The 10,824-nt window shown below is 37.3% G+C and overlaps 1 pseudogene; it reads left to right on the top strand.

The window, feature by feature from the left end:
- The first annotated feature begins 91 nt into the window (after positions 1 to 91).
- Positions 92 to 2,200, top strand: LOC117800865 (annotated as a pseudogene).
- Positions 2,201 to 10,824: the final 8,624 nt, after the last annotated feature.

The raw sequence follows: 10,824 nt of genomic DNA, 5'->3' as shown, positions 1-10,824 counted from the left end.
CCCACTCCCCCTGCTTGTGTTCCCTCTCTCGCTGGCTGTCTCTATCTCTGTCAAATAAAATAAAAAAAAAATCTTTAANATAAGATATAAAGATGTTTTCAATTTTTCTCATTTTAGGATATTTCAGTGTTGGTATTCATATTGAGAGGAACGAGGAAAAACAAGAGAAACCCTTGTGGCAAGTAATATTCACTGATAACAAAACATTGAGTAAAGAAGGGCAGAAAGTTTTAGAAAAACCATTTACTGTGGATATAACTCCAAATTCTTCTAGAAAAATGCCCTGTAAATGTGACTCATGTAGAATGAATTTGCCAGTTGTTTCTGAATTAATTGTGATGGAAACTATTCAAGAAAGAAGGCTGGTTACATGAATGTGTGTAAAAAGTTGCAGCTTGATATTAAACATGAGAAAATTCAAACTGGAGAGAAATGTTACAGTTATAATAAAAACATGAAACCTCTCAGTAATAAGAAAGATCATCAGAAATTTCAAAGTTTTTTGAAGTCTTTTGAATGTAATGAATTTGGGAAAGTTTTACATGATACACTCTCTGTGTTACAGGAGAGGAATCTTATAAGGATGATGAATTTAGGAAAAATTGTGATAAAGCAACTTTATTTAACTACATGAGAACTGGCACAAGAGAGAAATGCTTTGATCTTAATGAATGTGGGAAATCCTATGACAAAACCACCACTGTGAAATACAATAAAGTTCACATGGCTATGACAAACTCTGAATATAATGAAAGTGGGAATAACTTCAGCAGAATCTTATCTCTCACTCAATCTCAGAGAACTGTTAAAGAACAGGGTGCTTTTGCAAGCAACAAATGTGATGAAAACTTGAGCCAGAGCTCAACCCATATAGTACAAAAAAAGACACAAATTAGAGATGAATTTGTGCATATAATGGATGTATAAATGCCTTCTACCAGAAATTAGACCTTATAGTATGTCAGAGAACTCACAAAGAAGAACTCTACCAATGTGATAAACATGGGCGGTCCTCNATATGGGCAGTCCTTCCATCAAAACTCAGCCCTCAGTGTACATCAGCAAAGTGAAACTGGAGAGAAGTCATTTGAATGTAATGAATGCAGGAAATCCTTTTATCAGAAAGCAAAACTAATTCATCATCAAAGGAGCCATTCAGGGGAGAAACCTGAGGAATGTGAGGACTGCAGGGAATCTTTTTATTCAAGTTCACACCCTATTCATTATCCTGGAACTGATATGAGGGTCAGTCTCTATGAATGTAATAAATGTGGGAAAACTCTCTGTCAAAAGTCAAACATCCATGAAAATCTGACAGTTCACACAAAGGATTATCATAACAGTGGATGTGGGAAATCTTAGAAGTCTGCTCTCATAGTACACCAAAGAACACACACAGGGATGAAACTCTGTCAAAGTTATATACATGGGAAAACATTCTCCAAGATGGTACATCTCAAAGAACATCAGAGAATTCACACGGGAGAAATCCTACAAATGTATTCAATGTGGGAAAACTTTCTCCAAGACATCACATCTCAGAGCACATCAGAAAATTCACACAGGAGAAAAACCCTACAAGTGTATTGAATGTGGGAAAACTTTCTCCCACAAGACACACCTTAGTGCACATCAGAGAATCCATACTGGGGAGAAACCCTATGAATGTAACAGATGTGGGAAAACTTTTGCTGATAATTCAACCCTCAGAGCACATCAGAGAATTCACACAGGGGAGAAACCCTATGAGTGTAATGAATGTGGGAGGTCCTTTGCCCATATATCTGTTCTCAGAGCACATCAGAGAATTCATACAGGTGAGAAACCCTATGAATGTAATGACTGTGGGAGATCTTTTGCCCATAATTCAGCCCTTAGAGCACATCAGCGAATTCACACAGGGGAGAAACCTTATGAGTGTAGTGACTGTGACAAAACTTTTGCCCATAATTCAGCTCTCAGAGTACATCAGAGAATTCACACAGGGGAGAAACCATATGAATGTAGTGAGTGTATGAAAACATTTGCCCATAATTCAGCTCTCAAAGCACATCAAAAAATTCATACAGGGGAGAAACTCTATGAATGTAATGAATGTAGGAAAACTTTTTCACAGAAGACACATTTCAGTACACATCAGAGAATTCACACAGGGGAGAAACCTTANTTGAGCTCTTCAAGATTTTGTTCTGTTGGTTAAATGCACATAGCTTAGCTAACTCTTACAATGGGACAAAACCCTATGAATATCGTTTCAGAAGACCTATAAAATTCAGCCTGTCATCGTACATCAGAGATTTGACCTGAGGAAGAAAACTGTCAATATCCTGACTGGAAGCTTTTGTTAAAAATTAGAGAAATCTCAGGGAAAAACATATAAGCCTTTACTACATATTAAATATCAGATAATTAAGATTTGACCCAAATCTTATATTTTGATAAATGTTATTTTTTAACAAATGTTGCAGGTTTGCTTTGGATAATTTTTTTCCTGACGAAATGTATGTTTCAGAATTGAAGATAAAATCTTCACCTAGAACTGATGTACCTAAATTTGTGATTTATACGTAACATCAAGTTTTATAGAAAATATATAATAAAATATTCTATACACGAACTCAACATGGAATGGGAAGTTTTAAAGATGGAGGAATAATTTGAATTCTCTGGACAAGATGAATAAATGTTTGTGGCTAGTCTCTGAGCTGTGTTGTACACCTATTTCAGTTTATGTAACAGTATTCATTACTGCTGATGAGTTCTAGTAGAAGGCAGCAGCCAAACCTGCTCTGGAACCTGTCCACTTTCCTTTTTTGAGTTACAGTTTACATTCTGTTGGCTTCCCTCAGCTTGATGCTGTTGATGCTATGAAATTTTGGCCTGCCTGCTGTGTCTGCCTGGTAGTGTAGCCCTGTTTTTCTAGGATATTGGAGATCCATAAGATTTCCTGTTTCCTTGTGTGTATGAATTTTTGTGTGGGTAGGTGGGCTGGATGATTCTTACATGTGTATGGCCTTCGTTATATCCCACTAGTGGTTTATTTCATACTGTAATTATAAAGGACGTCATGTCCTCACTCCTCTTGTGTGCATATAGCCTACACATCTTGTGTGGGATCTTTTTCCAACCTCATAATGCGTGCTCACATTATGCACCCTATGCAGCTTTGCAAACCATTGTTATTTTTATTCTGCTTGGACAGCAGGTTTTGGAATTGAAAAAGGCTACTTTCATGTCATAAGTACCACATTAGTATTAAAAAGCACGCTAACTTTTGAGGGAATAACTTAGTGTTGCATAGTTTTAGTCAAGAAAATATTGGTTAGTCTGTTATCATTTGAGGCTACATGATTTGGTCAGCACAAAGAAGAATAAATGCATTTTTCAAAACCCGAAATACAAAANTGAAATACAAAGTTTCTCTCAACTTTGGACATGTTGCTGTCTGCAAGTGTGATCTGGTAGATTGAGCATGAGGACAATAAGTCAGTTGATTCCCTGAGTAAGTTTTCTATTCCCAATCCCCTGCTGATACTGTGTCAGGGGAAATAATGGCATACCTTTAGCATTAATTGGAGAATAGGTACTTCTTTGACCCTGGGTTGTTACCACTCAGCAGCATCACTGCCGAGGAAAAGAGCCTGTACTAAGAGCTCACCCTGTTGAATGAAGGGTGTATCATACACCAGGCACTGAATCAGCACTCCTTGTGGCAAGGAGGTTCCAGCAGATAAAGTATTTGCATCTCCTCAGTCTCTGACACCTTGATGCAACTTGAGCTTAGTGCACAATGTTCAAAGGTAAATGGTAGGGGGAAAAATCTCTTACTGCATGCCTGATTTTTTGGAAAACTATATATGAAAAGGAAATTATCAAACCTGGAGTACTGTTAAAAAATTAACTTCAGGGGTGCCTGGGTAGTGCAGTCGTTAAGCGTCTGCCTTCAGCTCAGGGCGTGATCCTGGCATTCCAGGATCGAGTCCCACATCAGGCTCCTCCCCTGGGAGCCTGCTTCTTCCTCTCCCACTCCCCTGCTGTGTTCCCTCTCTTGCTGGCTGTCTCTCTGTCACATAAATAAATAAAATCCTAAAAAAAATTAACTTCAGTTTAGAATAGTTTTAAATTTAAATAAAAATTACCGTTACTATATGCTCCTCTCCCAGTTTCTCTTACTAACATCTTACTCTGGTATTCTTAACTAAGTAATGACACTGATACATTATTAATTAAACATCATTTTTCAGATTGCACTGGTTTTTCTTTTTCTTTTTTTAAAGATCTTATTTATTCAAGAGAGTGAGTGGTAGGGAGAGGGAGAGAGAATTTGAAGCAGGCTCCACACAGAGTGCAGATCCTGATATGGGGCTCAGTCCCACAGCTGCGAGATCATGACCTGAGCCAAAATCAAGAATTGAATGCTTAACCAACTGAGCCACCCAGTCACCCCTTTCCCTAATATTTTTATATTTCAAGATCCTGTTTTTATATTTCAAGATCCCATCCAGGGCATCACATTACATTTAATAGTCATGTCTCCTTATCTTCCACTGGTCTGTGACAGTTTCATAGACCTTCCGTGTTTCAGTTTCCTTGACAGTTTTGAGGAGTACTTGTCAAGTGTTTTATAGAATACACCTCAATTTAGGTTTCTCATATCTTTTTTTAAAAAATGATTGCAATGGCATTGCAGGTTTGTTTCGTTTGTGTTTTTGTGTTGTTTTATAGGAAGGCCACAGAAATAAAATGCTCTTCTCATCATATTAACAGTATATGCTGTCAGCATGAGTAATCACTGATGATGCTAAGCTTGATCGCTTGGTTTATGTCGCATCCCTCAAAAGTATGGGTAGGTGAGCACTGTGCTACTTGGTAAAATGTATGTTATTAGTTTATCACACTGTACATAATCTAAGAATCATTTTTATGTATTCTGAATTTAATGTTGGAAACAATATAAATGCAGATAGGTTAAAAATTGTAACACCCAGAATTTAAAAAACTTCACACTGATCTGGTTCATAGTCCAAAATTTTTGTTTCTAGTGTTTATTGAAATATTAATGGATTATTGCCCTTTGCCCCCAAGGATTTAGCTTCAGAATTTTATCTTCATTCTTCATCATCATAGTGGTGCCCGATTCTTATATTCCACTTAAATGCCTGGAGTTTGGACTTTGAGTGATAAAAGAACTGAAAGAAACGTTGTATTTCATGAGCTAACCAACCCAGATCATTACATTAACCCAGATAGCAGGAGATAGAAAGAATGACCAGTCATCATAACTAAAATCTGTGATAATAGGAGAAATAAGTAAAACTTAGAAAGGTGGAATTATAAAAGGTAAATGTTTGTATAGGTTTTTTAAAAGCATTGATAAATTGGATGGTACTAGTCAGAAGATTTAAAAGGAATGGGTGTGTTATCATTAGAAAGCTAAGTTTAGACATACAGGCTAAATCCATAGGTAGATGGCATAGATATATAAAGATGTAGGGGCAGATGGTCACTCCCAGGTAATAGCTTAATAGCTAAACTATGAAAGAATTATAGGGAAGCAAGAGTTACTAGTAAAGCAAGAACACATGGGCATGTTACTGCACGNTGCACACATACAATCCATATTATTGTCAGACAAATGCGAGTGAAAATCTAATAGGAACTCATAAAAGCAACACTTCTGGGAGAGAACTATATTGATTGGAGTACATGTGGAAAACAGTTTTGTTGATAAACATGTTCTCAAAACAGAGACATACACCTCTGATAGAAGATGATAATGCAACAGCACAGGTAGCATGTAATCATGTCCCTGTTGAGATAACAGGAATAAGATACTTGTTAGACTACTCAGGAAACCAGAGAAGATTGTTGATGACCAGAGTGCAGTAAATCCAAGAGAAATAGATCAGAAACCAGCAAGCACAGTGAGAAAGTCATTAGCACAGAAAATAAGGGAACAAGAGACCATTGAATAAACTGCACATGGAAAAAGAGCTAGATTATACATGCCTTAGGAGTAGACAACTCAAGAGAAAGAAAAAATTTCATATTGAGAAATGGACACAAGGCCTAAAAATACAGAAGTGCCACATTACCAGAAAATGTGGTGTACTAACAGTGACAGTTAAACGGGATTAAATTGCTAAAGAAGACTCATAGGACCCAAAATGACAATGCTGACACGTATACAATTTATTAAGGGAAAAGGGTGCAATATCATTAAAGTAAGGATTTGCATACAGCCAAAGGCTGCTTCATCCCATGGGGTTTGGATAAGGGCCAGGCATGAGCTCCCATTTTCCTCTATTATATGAACATAATTTCACTGTCAGATAAGAACCACCATGCACAGAATCACTCAGAAGTCCAAAATGGATTTACTGTTGGGGTTTCTTATACCCTGCCAGATATGTGGGCATGTTCTTACTATGTAACCAGCCCCAACAGCAGAAGACTCTGAAGGTTTTGGTGAAAACAGGTGTAAATCATCAATCACACTGTTTATTAATAAACGTTTCTGATAAGCTGTTAAAACCTGCTCCCAAACATCCCGGACTACTGGTTAAAAAGAAACACTATTAATATATTTCATCCCTTAACCTACAGATAATGATGTGCAGATACTTTAGCTTAAGCCTATTCCAGGTCTGCAGGACTTAACCCTCACAGCAAAGCCCACCTCCCCTGGTNCTGGTTAAAAAGAAACACTATTAATATATTTCATCCCTTAACCTACAGATAATGATGTGCAGATACTTTAGCTTAAGCCTATTCCAGGTCTGCAGGACTTAACCCTCACAGCAAAGCCCACCTCCCCTGGTTTTGGGTCAAAGCATTTTAAAACAACAACAATAACAACAACAACATTCACTCTTAGTTTGACAGCAGTTGTGTCAAACATGTGTCTTTCAAAAGCATATATTCAAATAGACAATCAAAATGCATACACATATTTCAAAGAGTTGTAATAATCAGTGAGGAATTGTATCATTTATTTTTTTATTGTTTTTTAATTATATTATGTTAGGAACTGTATCATTTAAATTATTCTATAATGCAGCACAAATTGTCTCATATTTTTATATTTTTGCCTTTTGTTTTTGGCTGCCTAATCTGCACTTTATGATACACATCCTTTGAATAATTAAGATNTGAATAATTAAGAACCCTAATCAATCTGTCATCATTTAAGTCTAAATCATTACAGACATAGTATTCTGTGAAATGAAAACCATAAGAGGCAGTCACATTCCAAATAGTCATTGTCTGAGCTCTGATCTGTTCATTGATTAGGAGGACATAAAATAAATCCTGGAAGTATGTTCATTAGGTTGGCCATTGTACAGCTGCCTCATTTCTTTAAAAGTGGAGGAATTTTGGCAGTCTTTTTCCCCAAGGGACATCAGAATCTAAGCTAAAAGAGCATGTTATTCACTTGTTCTAAACCTCTCAAAAGGCACCAAAATTATCTTAGATTTTCCCCCCTTTGTAACACCCAAATGTTGGCTCTTCTCCACTCAGCAACGATCTCACATTGCCTCATTCACCATTTATTTTAAAATAAACCTTTCTCCTTTAAGTCAGTGATAGTAGTGGTAACAAGATGAAATGACCAGGGCTTATTCTCTGGGCCATGTCCAGTCATATAGAGTTGGATTGGATAACTACATAGAAATATAGCTATTCAACCCACCAGGCAACAAAACATTTGCATAGTCAAGCCCAGCTATGTGAAATATAAAGAGAAGATTGTCCATCCCATCAATATCTTGGAATTCTTTCCATTACTCAAGTTAATAGACATAGTTTCTATTTTTGAAATGTTTCTTGTACCTTAATTTTAGCTCCATTAAGGCCTTCCAGATATGGCATTAAAAAAAGAAAATTGTATTGCTGGAGAGTATGTGGAGAAAGGGGATCCCTCCTACATTGTTGGTGGGAATGCAAGTTGGTACAGCCACTCTGGAAAACAGTGTGGAGGTCCCTTAAAAAGTTAAAAATTGAGCTTCCCTATGACCCAGCCATTNCCCTATGATCCAGCCATTGCACTACTGGGTGTTTACCCCAAAGATACAGACGTAGTGAAGAGAAGGGCCATATGCACCCCAATGTTCATAGCAGCATTGTCCACAATAGCTAAATCGTGGAAGGAGACGAGATGCCCTTCAACAGATGACTGGATTTAGAAGTTGTGGTCCATATATACAATGGAATATTACTCAGCTCGTTGAGAAAGAATGATTTCTCAACATTTGCTGCAACATGGACGGCACTGGAGGAGATAATGCTAAGTGAAATAAGTCAAGCAGAGAAAGACAATTATCATATGGTTTCTCTCATCTATGGAACATAAGAACTGGGAAGATCTGTAGGGGAAGAAAGGGATAAAGAAAGGGGGGTAATCAGAAGGGGGAAAGAAGCATGAGAGACTATGGGCTCTGAGAAACAAACTGAGGGCTTCAGAGGGGAGGGGGGTGGGGGAATGGGATAAACTGGTGATGGGTAGTAAGGAAGGCACGTATTGTATGGTGCACTGGGTGTTGTACGCAACTAATGAATCATCCAACTTTACATGAGAAACCAGGGATGTATGGTATGGTGACTAACATAATATAATAAAAAAACATTAAAAAAATTGTAAAGTAGAGATGAGTTGTATGTAAATTTCTTTTTCATACCCTATGCTATGGACTGAATGTTTATGTCCTGCCCAACCTGAATCCATATTTTGAAGGCTTAATTCCCCCCATGCGGTGTTATTTGAGGTCTGGAGCATTTAGGAGGTAATTAGGGTTAGATGAGGTCATGAGGATGGAGCCACCATAATGAGTTAATGTCCTTATAAGGTGAAGAGACCAGAGCCCTCGTTCTCTACTGCATATGAAGATGTAACATGCAAGGAAGCTATCTGTAAACCAGGATGAGGACATTTACCAAGAACCCCCACCATGCAGCCAAATGATCTTAGACTTCCAGGCTCCAGAACTGTGAGAAATAGATATTTGTTATTTAAGCCACCACATCTGTGGTATTTTGTTACAGCAGTCTAAACTAAGACTCCATATTTTATCTTCCCAATACCACCAATAAAACATAGTGATTTACCTAATGAAGACTCACCCTTAAGCTCCTCATGTTAAGTGACAGACAGCACTGAAGGTTTGTAGATTAGCACTTCTATCCTTTGTCACCCTCCATGTATTGAAGCAGGTTTTTTAATTGCTAATTCCAATTGTTTATTAAATGGTGACTTTGAGGTTAATAGAGAATTCCCAAGTGCACTGCATGGGCAGTCAAGTGAGTACCTTCACCTGAAGAAACAAATCTAGGAGGATAAAGTGACAGGATACATTCTGTGCCAGCCCTTTGGTAATATTAAAATCATTGGCTTCAGTCATTGGGCACTTGAAGACAAACCCAAAAGTGTAAGAAGTTATGGCAATATTCATTTGATTACATCCAGAGGTAGTAATACTTGATGCTAATTACTGGACCTTATGATGAATATTCAACTCTTAATCCTAAGTGGCTTCTCTTGTGTGGAGTGAGTCATTTTCTTACACCACTTTCAACATTTCTTCTTTGTTATCTTTCAACATTTTTACTCTGATGTATCTTTGTATGGATGTCTTTGTACTTATCCTGGAATTTATTGAACTTTGTACATGTATAGATTCGTATTTTGTTTTCCTCAAATTTGGACATTTTCAGCCATTATTTCTTCAAATATTTTTTTCTGCTCCTTTCTCTGTCATCCTTTCTGTTAGTCCATTATGCATTTCATAGTGTCCCAAGTATCTCTGAAGTTCTGTTCATTTTTGTTCTTTGGATTACATAATTTCTATCAATTGATCTTTCAAGTTAGCAGATTGTTTTTTCTGCCAATCCAAACGATTTAAGCCATTCTAATAAATTTCTTATTCCATTAATGTATTTTTTAACTCCAGAATTTCCACTTTTTCTTTTTTAATCTCATTATTGATATTCTCTATTTCATAAGTTATTGCAATAACTTCCTCTATCTCTTTAAGCATGGTTATCTTTAGTTCTCTGAACATATTTATCATAGCTTCTTTGAAATCTTACTTGCTTCTGTTTTTCCACTATGTATAACACTTTCTTCTTTGCATATCTTATAAATTTTTGTTGAAAGTGGATATTTTAGATTATAAAACATCTCTGGCTACTGATTCCCCCACACATAGGGCTTATTTTTGTTGTTTGCTTTTTGTTGAGTGACTTGACTGGACTATTTTAATGAACTATACTTTTCCCTCGGTGTCTGTTGTCATGTCTGATGTTACTCCTCAGAAAGCATAGCTTTAGGCATGTGCACAGTAACCCTGGGATGCCAGTGATATCAGCAGGATTCCCTTTGACTGCTTCTTACCCAGATTTCTCTGTGAAGCTGTCTGCCTTCACTGATGTCATATCCAGTTGTTATCCACCAATTTTTTCATTGATTGTGACACTGTCCTAGGGCATAAATTGCTCCACAGCCTGATCCCCTTTTCAGGGATAGTTCCTAAAGCCAGGTCTTGAGATTTGTTCTTTTTTTTTTAAGATCTTATTTATTTATTTGACAGAGAGAGAGACAGCCAGTAAGAGAGGTAACACAAGCATGGGAGTGGGGGAGGAAGAAGCAGGCTCCCAGCAGAGCCAGGAGCCTGATGCAGAGCTCGATCCCAGGACCATGGAATCATGCCCTGAGCCAAAGGCAGATACTTAATGACTGAGCCACCCAGGTGCCCCTTGAGGTTTGTTCTGACCCCAGGAAGACTCTTCTTATCTGTATCTTTCCCTGGTCTTCTTTGGTAAATAAGC

Source organism: Ailuropoda melanoleuca, unplaced genomic scaffold (assembly GCF_002007445.2).
Source record: "Ailuropoda melanoleuca isolate Jingjing unplaced genomic scaffold, ASM200744v2 unplaced-scaffold8488, whole genome shotgun sequence".
NCBI classification, from domain to species: Eukaryota; Metazoa; Chordata; class Mammalia; order Carnivora; family Ursidae; genus Ailuropoda; species Ailuropoda melanoleuca.
The sequence above is the reverse complement of the archived record's forward strand: the minus strand, read 5'-3'. Positions and strand labels throughout refer to the sequence as shown.